This window comes from Lepidochelys kempii, chromosome 13 (genome assembly GCF_965140265.1).
Source record: "Lepidochelys kempii isolate rLepKem1 chromosome 13, rLepKem1.hap2, whole genome shotgun sequence".
Lineage (NCBI taxonomy): Eukaryota > Metazoa > Chordata > Testudines > Cheloniidae > Lepidochelys > Lepidochelys kempii.
Window position 1 is genome coordinate 2,523,755 of NC_133268.1, and position 18,696 is coordinate 2,542,450.

Consider the following 18,696-nt stretch of genomic DNA (forward strand, 5'->3'; position numbering starts at 1 on the left):
TTAGAATAGGGAGCCCCAGACAGAGCGGCTCCAGCCCAGCTCTCGCCCACAATCCAGCACTGATCTCCCATTGTTCTCCCGCTGCCCTCCGCTGGCTAAGTGGTGACCTGGACTGGACAGGCTGCCAAGACAACAGGATGTGAAAGTTAAAGGTGTTATCGCGGGAAGGCGCCTTCACACCCAAACTCTGGGGCTAGGAAATGGCTCCTTGCCTTGGCAGTGGTCAGCATGGGGCTCCTTCCAGCTGCGGCAGGGGGTGCGATCGCACTGCCTGAGTGGGTCAGTGGCAGTCACCCTGGGGTGGCCCCCAGCCCTGCCATTCCTTCACTAACCCCCATCCTCGGGTCGGGTGGCTGGGGATTAGAAAACACTCTGGCGTGTGTGGGACGCTCACTCCCACAAGTCATCCAGCAGGAATCTGCCTTCCTTGCCCCAGGCCTGACAGCGACTCCAGCTGCCAACCCTCCCGCAATGCAGCCCCCGGGGTCGATCCGGCCGGCGAGTGCCGCGTGTTGACGGGGGCTGTGGCTGCTTCCACGGCTGTTGGGGTACCAAATTCAATTGTCTTGTGAGATGAGTGACTGCTCAGCTGGAGTGCACCCCCACCGTGATACACCCCGCCGTGTGCCAACCCCCAGGGCGGGTGGGAGCCTCCCCTGAGGGAGCGGCCGGCCACCCTCTCCTTGCAGCAGTTCCGATGGCAGGTCCCATCGAACACAATAACGGTCTGAGCAATGGCCCCAGCAGCCCGGAGTGCTTCCCCCAGCCCTCCGTGAGCAGGTGCCCCGGAGCACAGCTGGGCACTCGCTGGGGCTCTGGTGTCCATATGGGCTGTAATCAGGGGGTGCCCACCTCCCCAGCCCACCATGTACCTGGCCCCCCCAGACACAGCTCAGGATGTGCGTACCTCTGCACCACCTCCCACGCACACGTCACTGTGCCTCAGAACCACACACCCACCTTTGCACCCCCTTGTATTTCACTCGCATGGCTTTGCACACGTCCCCGTGCCTCACACCAGAGACAGCCATTCCTTGGCATGGCTCTCTCATCCTGCCCGGCCCATTTCCTGCACACACCGCTGTGAGCACCAAGCCCCCTGGTCCATACACACAGGGTTTGCTGGTGAGAGGCGCTGACGGGATGCGAGCAGCCTGGCCCAGCCCGCCGCTTCCCTCCAGAAAGGCTCTGCTCACTGAGCCAGAAAATGATCTGGTTTAAAATGACTCAACTCTGCAGAGCTCAGTTTGGGAAGGGACAAAAAGGTACTTAAGGGCTAATTACTGAGCGCACTAAATCCATCTCCCCTTTCTTCTCCCGGCCGCCCCGTGCAGGGACATCTGGACACAGGAGGTTTGGGATTAATCTGGCTGCTCTCACAACTGAAAGGTGCCCTGGCTCCTCTCCCCCGGGCTGCCTCCCCGATGGCTTCCTAGCACAGCCTACAGCCCGTGACAGCTGTGCGTGCCGCGGCCTCCTCTCATCTCCGGCCCACTGGCTGATAGGGATCGGCCGGCCCGGAGCAGGTGTGCAAGTGAAGGGCAGCAGAGCAGGCCGGGGGTGTGTGTGTGTGGTGTTGCGCCCTCCCCACTCCACAGGGCCTGTGGGAAAACCAGCAGCGTGTCTGAGAGCTGGGGGTGGGGGGGGAGAAAGTGTGCAGGCGTTTCCTTTGCAGCCGGGTTTACCCAGCCCTGCAGAAGGGCTGCCTCCAGCCTGGATTCCCTGCAAGGCCGGTCCCAGGCACCTGCTGTAGAGGTGGGGCAGGGCAGGGGGCAGGAGCTGTGGGTCACAGCAGCAGGGCACTGCCCGGCCGATTGCTGCCTGCCAGGTGCCCGCCAGGGTGGGCTGCCTCACTTGGGCGGCAGGTCAAGGACTCAGATGGGGAGAAAAGCAGAAATACATCTGAGCAGGGCAGAGTGTGGGGAGGGGGCAGGGTCCATGGGGGAGGATGGTTGGCAGAGACAGGCTCCCATTTAGCTTTAACTCACCCCCTGGCTCCCAGGGTGTGTGGAAGCCCCTGGTTGGAAGTGGAGACTAAAGTGGATGTAGTTTTCACAGTCTTGCAGTTGGGCCCTGTTGTCTCAGGCCAGCCCTGACCTGGGGCTGGGATGGAGGACACACTCAGGGGCAACGGTGGCAGGGAACAGGCACAATTCCACCCACCCACACAACAGCACCGTCTCGGTCCTGGAGCAGCTGTGCCCAGCCGTCTCTCAGCTTGGCTGCAGCAGTGCGTTCTGCATCTCCCAAGCACCAAGCATGGTCCCTTTGGGCCCCTTCCAAATGCAATGAAGTACCTGGTGCCTGGGCTCCTGCCACTGAGCTGGGCAAGTCCCTCATTCAAGCCTGGGCCGCCCAGTCCAGCCCAGCCCCCTGGAGTGTCTTGATGGCTTGTTAGTGAATCTGGATTAGCCAGCTGGCCAAACTACCTAGGTCCCTATATCCCACCCCACCCTCCCTTCTCAGTCTCTCTTACTGTGCAGAAGCAGCAAAGGAACAGAAAATACCCCCTAGGCCAGAGGTGGGCAAATTACAGCCCGTGGGCCACATCCAGCCCGTGGGACCGTCCTACCCGGCCCCTGAGCTCCCGGCCGGGGAGATTAGCCCCCAGCCCCTCCCATGCTGTTCCTCCTTGCCCGCAGCCTCAGATAGCCACACCCTAGCGCTCTGGCCCTCGCTCCTGCTGGGCAGCGCAGGTGGTGTGGCGGGCTCTGGCTGGGCAGCGGGGCTGTGAGCATGGTAAAGGGGGGGGAGCGGGGGTTGGATAAGGAGTAGGAGATCTTGGGGGGCAGTCAGGGGACAGAGAGCGGGGGGTTGGATGGGGGTGGGGTCCTGGGGAGCCTGTCAAGGGGTGGGGGTGTGGATAGAGGTCATGGGGGGCAGTCAGGGGACAAGGAGCAGGGGGGTTGGATGGGTTGGGGGTTCTGAGGGGGGCGGGAAGTAGGAAGGGCGGATAGGGGGAGGGGGCCAGGCTGTTTGGGGAGGAACAGCCTTCTCTACCCGGCCCTCCGTACAGTTTCGCAACCCCAATGTGGCCCTCGGGCCAAAAAGTTTGCCCACCCCTGCCCTAGGCAGTGCTGCACAGGCTGTTTGCAAGCAGGGCTGGGGAAATCCCCCTACTCCTGGCTGGGTGTGCACAGCTCCTGGGCTGGGCTGGGCTGGCTGGGGAGGATGCAGGGACCCTGGCTATTGTCCTGCTGCAAAGTCTCTTGCTGAACCCTAGCAGCTCCGGCCAGGCCTGCCCCACACGGCACAGCACACCAAACCCATCTGCTGCAGCCTCCAGCCGAGCCCGGCTGTGGCTCCTTTCAGCTGTCTGTCTTCTCTCCCTCGCTCACACCCCCGGATTCCCAGGGCGGGTACTGCCGGCAGGGCGGCCCCTCCATTCACACGGCCCAGATGCACGCCTTGTGGGTGCCCTGTTCCCACACAGGCCCTCAAAGCAGCTAATTAGCCCCCATCTGCCAGCAGCAGCCCCAGCAGCCCACCACCAATGGCAAGTGAGGGGCTATTGAGGAGCAGGGCATTGTGTGCAGGAATGCCTTTCACTGCCTGAGCGCGGCTCGGGGAGCAGGGCGGGCCGTGCAGCCAGGACGGAGGAACAATGCCAAAGGGCCTGACTCCGCACACTGTCCCTCCAGCCCTGCTTAGTTCTGTAGCCAGGCTCATGGCACATATTAGCCTTATGTCAAAGCTCAGGACTCTAGGGCCAAAGGGTTAAGTCGTAGCCAGTTCCCTACTAGGAATAATTGGCCTGGCCCAAACCCAGCTCACCTCCCTGTACTGCCCCCAGAAGCCCACTTGGCTGATGCTCACGAGCTCCCCAAGGGCCTATAGTTTGGTCACAGCACACGAGGGGCTGAAATCCTCCTGGCCAGCTCACACCCCTCCACCCAGTGCTCCATAGACCTGAGAGACACAAGCAGGAGAAGCGAGCCCCAGACGGGGAACCAGGAACAACGCAGCTCTGATGCACATTCGCTTGATGGCCTTGGGGCAAATCACTGCACCACCCTGTGCCTCGGTTTCCCCATCTGTTACAAAGGGATAATAAAACTGGCTTACCTCCTGGGGTCACCGTGGGGTTCCATTCACAAATGCTCGCACAGTGGAGGGCCAACCTCGTCACTGGTGGGAGCCCACTGAAGTCAGTGGCATGACGTGACGATCCATCCGGCTCCCACAGTGCTAGCTCATCGTGGTAACTGGAAGGGGATTGCCAGTGGGAATCCAGCTGCATTTCCCCTGGCATGGACATGTCGCGGGGGGGGGGGGGGGAATCTGAGCTTGGGAGAAGATGCCAAGCAACAGATTCTACCACAGAGTGAATGGTGGGGCAGGGGGGCTGCCTAGATGCCACATAAGGAACCCATGCATGGATACCCCAGGGAAAAACACCTAGAACTACCCCCCCTCACCCTGACCATGCCTTGATTTGACACATGAGCCACTGTCTCTAGGCACAGAGCTGTGGGAGGGAAGGGAAGAGCAGAAGACTTGGACTGCAGTGCTGGCTGGATGGGAGGGCACTTCCAATCCTAGGGCCAAATTCCCAGCCTACCTGGGCACGTAACCGGTGCACGCAGTCCCGTGATCGTGCATGAAACTTGCAACTGCATGGGCCTTCTGCATTGTGCAGCTCTCCACCCAAACTCTGAACGAGCCAAGGGCCTGGGGGAAAGCAGGGCAGCCTGTGACCTGACCAACCATGAACTGCAGGGAAGTGGCCAGCCCAGAGGTCATGATTGTTCTAAACTTGGAAAGGGTGAACATCTAATGGAAAAAAATGAAAGAGCAGCCTTTGCTGTGCCACCCAGGGGCCTGGCCCCGTGTCCCAGATACGGCGCTGCCCTGACAACCTCAACCTTTTCCAGGCCACCCACTCGACACACAAAGGAACTAATCAGGAGCTTGACTTCCCCCATGTTGGCTGGGGGTTACCCAGTGCTGCTGTAAGGTGCCTTTGGGGGTCTGTGCAGCGAGTGACCCTGCTTCGTTTTTCACATGGGATGAAAACCTGCTGGCTCAGTGGGATCTGTGACATGAGCTGGCTGGGCTCAGCTCTGGGTCCTAGGGGCTGCGGCACAAGCCCCCCCGGCTGGTTCCCTTTGCTGGTAGCCCAGGAGAGAGGTTAAGGGCTCAAGGGGGGGGCCACAGGGCAGAGTCCTGTTGACAGGCCACTGGAAACGTGGCTTCCCTGGCTGCAGCTGCTCTATGGTTGGAGGGTCCCAGCACCCGGGCCAGGGGCTGCAGCCCCTCACCAGAGCCACATTCCCAGGGATCTGCTCTGTCACCAGCCCCCCACTCCTTGGCTGGGCTGGGGCCCAGAGTTCCCCGTGCATCTTCTCCAGCCAGGCCACACCCCATGCGCTCCCCCAGGCAGGCAGGGCAGTTCCTGCTGCCCGGTCTCCCCAGAGACTGAAAGCAGCTCATTAAACAAACACGCACCCAAGGCCCCAAGCTGCCACCTGCCTCCATGTCGGGGAATTAGTATGGGCACCACCGAACTCCCCGGTGAGAGTGACGTAGCCCAGCCCCTCCCCAGGGAGGTGAGTGCAGCAGTGGGGGTGGGGGTACAGCGGACGTGTGTGGGAGGCTGGAGAGGTGAGTGTTGTGAAGCTACTTCCAGGGACAGCCCCAGTCCCAGGTGCACATAAACCTCCTTCCCGGAGCCCATCACCTCTCGGCGTCAGGGGAGGGAAGGAATCAGAGAGGGAGGAAAGGGGAGCTCCAGAGAGCCGCTGAACGGACGAGCCAAAGGGCATTTGCAACAGACAGCCGGGAAGCCCAGAGGCCAGGGAGTGAAAGAATCCAAGGTGGTACGGAGGAAGAGGAGGTTTCATGAACTGCTTTTCTCTCCATTATGCCTTGCGGTGGGAAAATCAAACAGGTGGTTTGAAGGCCATTGACAATGTGCTCCGGCTGCGGCGTGAAAGGCTCCAGGACGGCAGGGTCCCTGCACAGCATCTTGGACAGCCTCGGACTGTGTCAGAGTGCAAGACGAATAGCTTCATTACCATGTGAATTCTGGGAAACAGGAGAGGAGGCCAGTAACACCATCCCTGTCCATATGGCACTCGCTCAGAGCTAAGCTGAGGATTGCTGGCAGATCACAGCTTCTTTGAGCAGAGCAAAGGTTGCCCAGCAGCCGTGGATATCAAAGGCGCTGCAGACTATAGGCTATTCACTTGCGCTCTTCAAAACAAGGTTTCTGATGAGACCACACAAGGCAGGGCTGTTCCTGGAGTTCGGTCCATCCCCAGCCAGCTCCTCCTCTCCACATCAGCACAGGGGAGATGACCCGGGCTGTCACACGTGGCACCGCAGTTAAAGCATTAATGTACTTGCACGTGGCTGCCTTTGAAATGAGAGACTCGCTCAGGTTAAAACCCAGCACATCCTACCCCCTTGGTTCTGGGAGCTCAGAATCTGCTCCAGGATCTAGATCCAAATTCTGCTGCTGGGCCCCTGTCTCTACAATGGGCCAAATCAAATCCCTGGCTGAGAATCCCCTTGGCTTTGCCACGATGGAAATCTGGAGCCCCATTCTGGCAGCTTGTGGTCCCTCACTTATGTTACTGCTTCTGTGGGCAGGCACTTTAGACCCTTTATATCACGGGGTGTGTGTGGGGGGGAGCATGGCAGCCTTCGCTGGGGCGCCAGGTGGGAACAGTCCACACAAACATTTGTTCCTACTGGACTCCGACCTGCAAAGGCCTGGTGCCATGACTGCAGCCAACACAGAACCCCAGGGCCACGCACACAGTGCCGCTGCCCCAACGGATTTACCCCGATCCACTTGCATTTATTGCAGACAGAGTGGAATCTGCACGGTCACTCCCGATTATTCCTCAGCCCCCATTCTCCGCAGGCACTGGAAAATCCCGGAGCCCACCAGCGCTCACCCCACGGCTAGGGCTTGTCTACACTAACAGCGCTGTGCCGGTGCAACAGGACAGCTTCTCCCGCCGGCATGGTTAATCCACCTCCCCCAGAAGCCGTAGCGGTGTCGACAGGAGCAGCTCTCCCACTGTCTACACTGGGAGCTCGGCCTGTACAACTCCGCCACTGCACTCCGAGCTGGCTCCCTGCAGTCCGTGCGGATTAACTGCCCAGGCACGGCAATCCTGCAGACGGGGCACACTTACTGGATGTGGAGGCAAATTTCTGCTGACTGTTCTGTGCAAACAGCAGCCAGGCGGTCGAGGGCCTCTGGGGCTCTGCAGTGAAATTGCTTCCGCCAGTGGCTTCACGCCCATCAGAGCAGTGGCCTGGATTCCGGGTGCTGGATCGGTGGACTCAGAGCTGGGACGGAGTTACTGCAAGATCAAAGCAATCAGAGTGAATCCCTGGGCCCTGGAGGCTCACTGCCTTCCTGGGCGATTCCTGCTGCCTGGCCCGGGGGAGGCATGCGAAGAGGGTGGCCTGTGGTCAGGGCACGTGGTCACGGAGCTGTCCGTGCAGCCAGGGTGTACTCCTGGCAGGGAGAGGGCCAAGCACTGCTCATGTTTATACTGGCCGCTGCCGTCCCTTACACCAGGAACAAACAATTCCCATCCATCGCTGCCAACAGCGAAGGGGGGCAGTGACCTGGGGGCTAGAAGGGTAGGGAGGGTGTGGGCGGTGCTGACAGGATCTCCCTTCTCCTGGCACTCTGCACAGGCCCACCCCGGCCAGGCAGCCCAGGGATCGTTCACAGCCAACAGGGCCTTTCCAGCACCTCGCGTAGGGCACAGGCTCTGGTGGGCATTTAGCTGGGGCTTGGGCCCAGAGTCACCCTGGTGTAACTCCTCCCGCGGTTGGCCCACAACAGGCAGAGTCCAATTTCCTCCAGTCCTTGTTGTTGCTCTTTTCCTCGCCTGCCCTGACCCCCTGCCCTTCATGCCCCTTGCTCAGCCAGGGCTGGGAGAAGGTGGGAGGGGAGGAGGTGCCCGGTAACCAGCTTTGCTCCAGATGGCACTTTATTTTGCTCAGATGTGCAGCTCCTTCACATGCAGATGGCCACGTTTGTCTCTCTCCACTGGCTCTCTTAGCATGACAAAGCTGGGAAAGGGCTGGGGAAGCAGCCCTGCCTTTGTGAGCTCCAGGAGAGGCCAGAGCCTCCACCGCTCCTTTCTCTTGAGGAGATTAGGGCTGGGATACGGGGGAGGGGGAGCCCAGCAGAGGGAAATGCTGTTCCTTGCTCCTCCTTCCCCTGCATGGGGGGCTACTCCTGATTTACCCTGGCACAGAGGAGAGCAGGGCCCGCATGGGCAGGTTTGGTGAGCGTGTGGGCAGATGGGCTCAGGCTCAGCCAAAACCCTGTTTGGCTCAGGGCCTCTGTGCTGAGCGAATGCACAGAGCGTGTCTGTGTCCAGGGCTTCGTGCTGCTTCCATCTGACGCTCTGTGCGGTTCATCTGGAGGAGCCGTGAATCACTGAGCTGGGGGTGGGCGAAGTCGGAAGGCCACATGGCATTGGTTTGGGGGAGAGTTACGCTAACCATTAAAAAATCCCAGGCATGACATATTCCTCCACACACGCACGTGCACACCCCGACTCATGGCAAGACACGCTGTTGTGTGTACTGATGTGCGGTGAGACACCCACACACACACACACCTGTGGATACTGACACGTTGCCAGACACGGTGACACACACCCACACACACGTACAGACATACAGATGCGGTGACACAGCGATATTCACGGCAGACACCTACACAAAAAGAACAAAACTTTGTACTCCTAAAACCCCCTGCAGAGAAGTCCCAGGCCATGGCCCCGTCTACAAAGCAACGCTAATGATGGTTTACATCGCTATACAGTTTTCACCAACACACTCTTCCCCTGTTCTGTATACACAGCCCTGCTAGCATGCACACACCTCTGGGGTGGAGGATGCAGCTGACTGGGGTATCACAGCACAGTGCACAGAAGAGGGGGCGGGGGTGGGCAGCAAGAGACAAAGACAAAACCCTGGTTTCCTGGGACAGGTCACTGGAGATTTAACACCCAAGCGAGCGGGCAGGACCTTTTTTGTAAGTGTTGTCCCAAAGACACCCACTGTGCAAATCACACAGGACTTGCATTATCTGCTCGGCCATGGATTCAAACTGTGGTCTCAGGAACTCAAGGTATTTCCAAGCTGAGACCTCCCCCTCGCAGCCAGTGTTCCACCAATGCAGATAACGTCACCACAGACAATTAAAAGCAGCACCAACAGACAAAGGTTTTATCCATCACCTGAAAATATCTGCCCAATTCAAGCCCAGTCCCTCAGCTCTCACCTTCTCTGAGACACACCCGAAAATGCACAAAACTCTAGCCCTGACTATCACAATATTACATGAAGGACTGACAAAATAGCTGACTACCTACGACAGCAAAGAACAAGTAGGGCTAGAGGCTTCATGAACATCGACTGAATACAATGGAACAAATCTACCCAAAGCATTAAAAGGCACCAAACTTTAGCATCAGTGTGTGTCCTGGACAGGAGCCAATGGGCTGGGATGTAGGCTATTTATCAGGGTCCGTGTCCCTGCCGCTGGCTCCTCTGCACTGGAGTTAGGAGGCAACCAACTGCTTCGGGACATAATGTCAGTAATGAACCGAACTGGAGCACTGGCTCGGCGTCCGAAATCTGCCCTCCAGTGCAATGGCTTCAACTGCCCGGCGTGTACGACTGGCAGGTGGCTGTGCTAGAGGACAGTGACAATCCGTGGGGACAGACACAGGCCGGGGCAGCATCTGAACAAAACAGCTAGGGCCTGATCCTGCTGTCCGAGAGTCTTCAAGGGGAGCAGGATTGGGCCCGTAATCATGAAAGACGGGGTCAGTATTGTATGATCAGATGGAATTGCTCCATTACACCCTGACTCATGCACACCCTTCAGTACTGACCCCCCCTCCCCGAACTCTTGCACCAGGACTCCTGGCTCCGCTCCATGCTCCTGGCAGGCCGGTTTCCCAGCAGCCTTTGCTCACACACCTGCCAAGAGCAGCTGGAGGTGGGAGCTGGGTGGTGGGTGCGTCACACAGCCTGCTTGCCAGCCTGTCAGGTGCTCCCCGGAGAAGGGGGCTTCCCAGGGGCTTCTAAGGTTCTGAGGCCACCTCTGCTGCCAGGTGGGAGAAAATGTAGCCCCATCACAGAGGGTGAAACAAGAGGCGCCAAGGCAGATGTGACCCAGCACTGGCTCCCTTTGCCCATTAGCTCACTAACTGCACAGCTGTAGCAAGGACAAGGCCTGGGAGCTGCCTGAGAAACTCTCTATTCCCTCCCCCTCCTGGTCTCTTCCCCTCCCCTGGCTCCATCCGCTTCAGCCCAGACCAGCTGGAGCCAAGCGCCCCTTCCTGGGATTTATCCCAGCTTCCTGCCCCTCCTCATGCAGGCAGTCAAGTCAGGCTGTGGCTGTTCGCGCCTGTTTCCTTTCTCCGCTGAAATCGGGAGCTGCACCAGGGCGCGGGTAGCCGCCATCCATCACTCCCCAAAGCGGCGCGAGCAGGGCGGGCCCCAGCACCAGTCCCCTGCTGCAGTCAAGCACCCCAGCTTGGCTGGGAATCAGCAACCCCAGGGGAAGCTCCGGAGCCAATGGGATGAGGGACAGCTGGAGAAGAGAGACGGGCCCTGGTGTTATTAACTCTGGGCTCGGACCGCGGCAACCCCCGCAGCAGCTGTTTACTAGAGGGAGGCTCTTCGTGTCACAGAGATCGTCAGGGCCAACTGGGGCTTCGGGGTCATGTTGGTGCGGATGTGTCAGACCGGAGCAATCCCAGGCTGCCAGCTCTGTGGGGCAGGACTGGCTGTTCTGTGTTTGTACAGCACCTAGCACATGGGGTCCTGGGCCATAGCAGGGGCTCCTTGGTGCTCCCACCAGATAACTAATGGATGGAAACTGGTTTGTAATGAACAGCCCTGGAATCCCCTCCCACCCCCGCAAGCAGACATGGAGGTCACTCACTTTCCCCCCAGATCACTGCCACCAGCACGTCTGCTCCTGAGCCAGCCCAGCCGCCCTCCCCAGGAGACAAACGCCGGGTCTGTTCTCGCCTTCCCATGGAAGTTCTCCTCCCATTGCATTCCCACTTGGGGTACCAGCAGCGGGGATGCTAGTGCAGACGCGGGCCGGGGGCAGCAGGCAGCTTATGCCCAGCGTGGTACAGGCCTGCACTGGGCCAATGCTAGGTGACAGCAGAACACCCTCCAAAGTACCTCTCTGAGGTACTCAGGCCAGCTGGTGCTGGGGGGTTGTGAAACAGCCCTTCTCAAAGACCAATTCTCACAACCCTGCAGGCTCCAAGCACTAGGTCACACACCCGCCCCCCATCTGATTTGTCACAATCTTATAACTTGATGGGCCTGAGGCAACAGCCCCGATTGATCCAGTGACAGGATGCGGAAGGTGGTTCCTCTAGAGATGCAGCTGCCCTGGAGAGGAAACCAGAGGATGTGCTGTCTAATAGCTACAGCAGGGCCTGGGAATCAGGATCCCTGGGTTCTGTTCCTGCTCCAGTTACTGGCTCCCTGTGAAACCCTGGCCAGGTCCCTTCAGCTGCCCATGCTCTGTGGTGCTCGTGGGAACCAGGCAGGTGTTAACACTCTGCTGAGAGGCAGGACTGGGGGACCTTCCGTTAATATGGGTAAAGCACTTGGAGAGGCTTGGATGGTAGGCACTACAGTCATGCAAAGTGGGGGCAGGAGCTACCAGCTCTAATGCAGGGCCCTGCTTCTCACAGGGTCTAAGGACGCTGGCTGCTCCCAGCTCAACCACGTAATTTAAGTCCAAAGTTATAACTCCAAGGAGCATAGGCAGGCGGGAGCGCGTGAGTTCCCGCCGGGACCCTGAGCAGGGCTGCAACACAACCACCCGGGCAAAACATCCCAGCTGCAGACACTGGGCAACGTGGCAGCTTTGAGCTCAGGGTCCTTCCCCCTCTCCAGTCCCCAGGGCTGCTTGGGGTCGTGCCGTTGGTTTAGTCCATTGGAGAGATGGGACCTGCTGTGAAACTCACGTTCTGGTCCCGAGCCCACCCTGGGTGAGAGTTCTGCGGGGGTCTGGCTCTGGGGAGTCCAAGCCACAGAGAGGCCAGAGCGAGGGCAAAGGAGCTGAGCTGAAAAAGCCTCATTAGGTCCTATGTACACGGAGATTTTTGCACCACTGTAGCCACACCGGCGCAGATGCCCGCGGTTGCTGTAAGGTGTGGGTGTGGGGGGGTAATTCACACCAATGCAAGGCCCACTTTGCACTGGTGCAGGGAGTTTTCATTAGAGGGAGCAGGGCTGGCACCCGCAGAATTACATTGTGGTACGGCCCCCTGGGCCAGCGTCCCCTACGTGGACCAACTCACGGTTCCAGTCCAGCCCAGAGGAATTGCAGAGAGTTACTGACCATGCCTTGAAAGGCTCCTTGCAGAGCATGAGGGTGGAGGGAGCTGGGGGTGGGATGCGTGCAGCCCCGGTGCAGGAGATGGACTAAGGGGCCATGTATTCCTGTCCACCATGCCCTGCTCCAAACACGGCCCTGGAAACATTCCTGCAGATTCTGAAAGACAAACGGAGATTTCCTGCAGGAGTGGCGCACATTTCCTCCGCTGGAAGACGGCTTTCCCATCTGGAGGGACCCCACGGAGAGAAGGAAGGTGGTCTCAGCAGCTGCCCAGACAGAGTGGAGCCGGCTTGGGGGGAAGAGCGACCCAGCCTGGGAAGCTGTGTTATTGTAACAACTAACAAGCCCAGGTGCAGAGCTGTTTTGCTGGTGAGCACACCAGGGGCAGGCAGAGAGAAGCGCGCACACAGCGCCTCGGGCTGCAGCTCATGCTGGCACACGCAGCAAGAGCACGGGGATCTTCCCGCGACCTTTCTGCTTCCTTCTTAAATGCCCTGCCCCTCCCCCGGTCTGCATCCCCATCTCTTATCTGTTCCAGGCCAGGGCCTCGCTCTGCTCCAAGGGCGAAGGCAAGTCCCCCCGGCCAATCCTTCCGCTCCTAATTCCAGGGCCAAGACACCTCGAACTCACTCGTCAGGCTAGCTGCCCGGAGTGGGGGGGGAGGTTGGCTAGCACGCAGGCCTCGCTCCAAGGAGCTGGCGTGGGTATCTGCTGAGCAGGGAACATAAGGCTGGCTTTGTTCCGGCTCTGTGTGCAGACAGCATCCAGGAAAGGGACAGGAAAACGAGGACAAGGGAGGTAACAGTGCGACAGCATCCCCAAGAACAGGGAAAGGCTCCACCTCAGTGCTCCCAGCCTCCAACAGGCCAGAGCACGGGATCAGTACAAACCTGCCTGTGTTACCTGCTGTAATGAGGGGTCTGGTGGGAGACACCGTGTCCACATTCATTCACACTAGAAAGAGTCTCCACTGACTCCCACGCCCTATGCTGGAGCCACTTGATTACAGTGCCTCGCTCTTCCCCTGCATCCCGGGCTGGCAGAGCCCCGCAGCCTGGAACAGCTCGGCCGTGCATGGCCGCTCAGTGCCCAACTTTCTGTGCTGGCTCCCAGCTGAACAAATTCAACTCAAGCCATCCGGCCCCCCTTGGAATCCCTCTGCCAGCCTGGCCCTGGCAAACTGAGACCTCTCCCTCCACCCCAGGGGGCTCCACCACGACTGAAACTGGTGCCCAGGCCAGAACTGTCAAGCCAATGCCCCATGCAGGAGACCTGTCCGCAGCCCCCCTGCAAGGGAAACAGGCAGCAGCAGAAGCAGGGCAGTGGGCAAGTAAAGGAGCCTTCAGGCACAGCTGTGCAGGTGTCCGTCTTCACGCCCCAGACACCCCACCAGCCGGAGAAGGTTGTGGGATTTTACACACACAGAAGCAACATGTGGTAGCATCTCCCCCTGGCCCCCCACCCCCAAGGACAGAGCGGCTTTGATCCCGGAGGTGGAGAGAGGGGAAAGGCTCGGGGCTCAAGGAACAGAGAACCCTGGAATCCAGGACTTCTGCAAGTGCCTGGTGGAATGATGTTCTTACAGGCTTCCCAGCCTACTGGGCCCTGCTATGGTGCAGGCTCCTCTGTGAGCTTCCCTGCTCCTGCAGATCATCCCTCGTGCCAAGAGCGAGATTTGTCAGCATCGTGATTTAAAGTCTAGGGCCCAGGCTCACTGTATACAATGCATTTGCAGAATGTACAGGACTTACAGTTCCTGCAAACTTCCTGCACTCTGCAGCAAGCCCAGAGGTCTGGGAATTGATTTCTGGAGCTTGGGGGAGCAAAAGGAGGCGACGCAGATGGAGATCCTAAGCTCCCAGGAGACCTGCTGGTTCCTCGTTCTTGGAGCCCTGCAGAGCACGCCTCGCCCTGGCTTGTCTGGAGTTCAGGCTGAAGTACATCTTAGTCACATGTTTACGCCAAACAAAAAGAAAACTTACACTGCCAGCATAGGGGGCAGAAAACTTGGAGAAAGCAGGAATATCAGAGTGAAGGTTAAATTGAAAATAAATCCCACCATTTGACAGTCTGGAAGTACACAGTTAAAATCACCCAAACAACCTTAACTCTGCCCCTTAGTGACACCAGCTTCCTATCTTCCTTGGACATTCACTTCCATGTTACTGATCCAAACTCTCAAGCACAGTGCCAGCTGCTCATGTGGGAATTAGAGCGGGCTGGAGAGCAGATGATTGACTGGAGAATGCAGAGGGAGTTCTAATTCCCTTCTACCTCCACTTCTAATGAAGTGCCCTGACCCTTCTACTCAGAGAACATTTCTAACGACTGGGGAAAGGTCCAAATTAAAGCCTTAACCTCTCTGGGCTGTTCACCATAAGGGATTAATGTGCAGATGGAACCCGTGCCCAGAGCAGCTGAGTGGAAAGGCGCTAGGGTTAACCTCAAAAAGAAAAGGGGGACTTGTGGCACCTTAGAGACTAACCCATTTATTTGAGCATGAGCTTTTGTGAGCTACAGCTCACTTCATCGGATACATTCAGAGGGTTAACCTCGTGAGCTCCAAAGGAAATTGGGGTGGGGGCAGGGATAGGGATGAGAAAACTGATAGGAGCAAAGTCTGAATTGGCAGGTTTTTTTTCGTCTCTTTTTCCTCCCCACGTTTAGTTGTTTCCGCACTTCCTAGCGCTGGTTGGGACCAGCAATGTGGAAACACTGAAAGAAGTTCACCTCTGTGTCCTGGGGACAAGACGGGAGTGGGGATCCGATCAAAAAGCCTATTCAGAGGGCTCCAGTTGGGCCTGGGGAAGCAGGGTTCCACCCAGCGCCATAAGGCATGTTGGGATCTAGCTCCGGCACCCCAGAGGAGCCAGTATTTAGCAGCATGCCTGGAGGCACTCTGGCATTTAATGCAACACACAGAGGGGTGAGACATGACAAAATCCAGAACCACATACGCCCTGTCTGACGTTTGGGCCCCACTAGGCTGCTGGAGGCAGAAATCAGGCCATGTTTTGGCAGGGCAGCAGGCAGTACAAAAATGCAGGAGGATCCAAACACTGACTGACTTGGCACCAGGATTCACACTCCTGGCTCCTGAGTACCATAGGTTACATACCCTAGTGCACAAGTGCCAGCCTTTCACCACTGAACCTCACACAGTAGGAGCCACACCCCAGAAACACACGAGGGCCAGGCTTCACCCTCACACTTGGGAGGCCTCTACTGGCTCCCATCCTGGTGCTGCCAGTGAGTCTGCAGCCTGGGCATCTGGGTGCAGTAGGGTTGGCCTGCCAGGGCATTAGTGCCAGGGTTCATCCTCCCAGCTGCCTCCACAGGCTGTGCGATCCGTGCCTGACAGTCAACGCTTCTCTCCCATCTCCTGGGCTGTTTATGACTGCTCCTATGCTCGCTGAGTGTCATTTTTCCATGGGACACTGGAGGCTGGTGAAATCACATCTGGAGTCTAGACTCAGTGACTCTGTGGGCTGGGCTCGCAGGCTGGGCTCTGCCCATTCCCTGCTGCACACTGTTTGCTTAGCTGGAGGTATTTAATTGGAATTAAAGTGGCCTCTCTTGTTTTTGCGGACAAGGCTGTTGGAAAAGTAGCTGTAAGTCATAGAAAACATCTGTAGGAGACGGCGAAGGGTCATTAGATGGCAGAATGCGAGGCGCCACTTTTAGTGCTCGCAGCCGATGGAGGGAATAATAGTTCAATACGGCTTTTGTGAAGGAGCTGCCAAGCCAGCAAACGCTTCTATTTATTCTGGCACTGGGCATGGGGAGAGACGTGGGGATACTCCAAGAGCTCCTGCACTGAAGGGCAGTCTCTACGCCAGCAGGGGAGATGCTGTGCGTGCCATCGATCCAGCGCGCTGGCTCTTGCTCTTAGCTAGCCCTGTACAATGAGGCTTCTCTGTCTCCACTCGGAGTGGGGTGTCCATCGGAAAACCCTCTCGTGCTCCTTTCTTTTGCCCCTGGGCAGCAGAAGACCCCATGCTAGAGAGGCTAGTGCTGGCTGACTGAGCTTTTCCCCGAGGAAGGGAATCTGAAACCAGCGAGAAATTAATGGCTGGATGGGCGACTTCACAGAGGATATGGGTCAATCAGTGTCCCACCTACACAGGCCTCGGGCACACAGGGGCTCGCCCATTCCAGTCTTGGGCCTTGCTGCAATCCCCCAGGCAAAGCCGCTGTCAGCCCTGGTTTACATGAGAGCAGCTTGCCCATTCCCACCACTGGCACAAATCCCGGCCTTTCTTGTCTATAGGAGGGGGTTGCACTGCTGCAGCCATCCCAGCGCCTGGTCTCCAAGAGCAGGAATCCCTAGTGCAGGCCAGGTCTGACTCTCATCCCTGCTCAGGCAATAGGGCTGCTTGGGGTCTTTCAGCAGGCTTAGGAACATCAGAACGGCCAGCCTGGGTCAGACCCAAGGTCCATCCAGCCCAGTCTCCTGTCTCCCGACAATGACCAATGCCAGGTACCCCAGAGGGAAGGAACAGAACAGGGAATCATCAAGTGATCCATCCCCTGTTGCTCATTCCCAGCCTCTGGCAAACAGAGGCTAGGGACACGATCCATCCCTGTCCATCCTGGCTAATAGCTATTGATGGACTTATCCTCCATGAACTTAACTAGTTCTTTTTTGAAGCCTGTTATAATCTTAATGGGCTTCCCCCATTACTGCTCTCACTGCCCCCAGGATCCAGACCAGACCTATTCCATCCTAAGCTAACTGATCCCTCCTCTAACCCATTTCAAGGCTCAGCACAATCCCAACCCAGACCTCAGCTTGACCTAACCCACCGCGCTGCTGCTTGAAAGCATCACAACTTCCCTGCTTGGTGCTGTATTACCCAGGAGCCCTGATTCCAGAGCTCTTGTGGGTGGGTTACTTCAAGCTTCTCAGGGGAGCCCAGGGCAAAGCAGGTCAGGGCCTGGGGTTTTTTAATCAGGGCTCCGTGGCCACCCAGCCAGGCAGATCATTAGAGTTCAGAGTGGCGGATGTCCCTTTGGAGCTTTACTGCCAGGAGCGGAGCAGCTGCCAGTGTCCTGGAAGATGAGCAGTTACTGACACCCCCGAAGCCGGCAGCTGCACTCCTTCCTCTGCTCTGGGCACTTCTGATGGTATCAGCCGGCGAAGGAGAAAACAAAACCTGGAATTCAGGTCTCAGGGCCTACAAGCGTTTCTCCATTCACCTTTTGGGATTGGAAGGACACAGCTGCAGTCAGAGGACTGCCAGAAGTTAGGGCTTCTAGGTCCTACAGGTCCAGCCTGGGAAGCTTCTACTCACCTTTAGAACAAGGAGAAAACATCCGTTCCTCTAGGGGATTTAACGCTGGATCACTTCAACACATCATGGAAATGGGCAGGATCTGCAGAAGGAGATTGCAGAGGTGGGATCCCTTGTGATGCATAAAGGAATGTCTTCCCATGTGCCAGGGCTCCAGCCAGCCCTCTGACAAGCATGTGGATCCTGCAGCTCGGTGCAATAAGCGTGCTGACTGGGAAATGAGTTTTAAATGGTTGTCTCCTCATGACTGAAACAGCTTTCCTGCCTCAGAAACTAGAATAACCTCCCAGAAAACAGCAGCAGGGAACCCAGACCACTCACTCCTGGCACAGGGAGATGAGACAGGTGACTGCTCAGTTGGAGACATCCTCAGTAGCAACAAATGGCATGGATGGATGCAGAGCTGCTGTAGCTAGGTCAGTCCCAGGATACTGGAGAGACAAGATGGGCGAGGGAATGTCTTTTATTGGATCAATGTCTGTTGGTGAGAGACGCAAGCTTTTGAGCTTATACGTGACCCGAAGAAGAGCTCTGTGTAAACTCCAAAGCTTGTCTCTCTCACCACCAGAAGTTGGTCCAATAAAAGATATTCCCTCCCCCACCTTTCTAAAGTGTGCTGAGAAATCCCAGCACGTGGGGTGGAATATTACCGGGCTCTGTGAGCTAGGCCAGTCTCAGAGTATGGGCCAAGACCAAAGGCTCAAGTCTAGGTGTCCATGTCCTTTCAGATAAAGGGGAGCCCAGGCTGCCTCCCTGGGGAGCACCCAGCACACCACAATGCTGACAAGCTACTGCACAGTGAATACACAGATACCATGGACTGCAGGGTGGCCCCGAGGGTGTGAGCACAGCACTCTGCCTCAGCTTCCCCAGCTACAAAGGGCAGGGGGGTTGTGTTCCCCTCACCCACAGGACAGAGCCTGGAGAATGAAACGTGCTCTGAATGCAAAGGACTATCCAGAAATCCAGCAGCAGTGGGAGAAAGAGACTTGTCTGTAAAAGGTGCGGGAGAGACAGGTGAGGAAGTTACAAGGG

The 18,696-nt window shown here is 57.7% G+C and overlaps 1 long non-coding RNA gene across 1 annotated transcript; it reads right to left on the reverse strand.

The window, feature by feature from the left end:
* Nucleotides 1-2,478: 2,478 nt before the first annotated feature.
* Nucleotides 2,479-17,887, reverse strand: LOC140896906 (uncharacterized). Its single transcript, XR_012154634.1, has 3 exons — nucleotides 17,662-17,887; nucleotides 7,149-7,319; nucleotides 2,479-6,358 (listed from the first exon to the last, which is right to left on the reverse strand). It is a non-coding gene; the product is annotated as an uncharacterized lncRNA (long non-coding RNA).
* Between the last annotated feature and the right edge of the window lie 809 nt (nucleotides 17,888-18,696).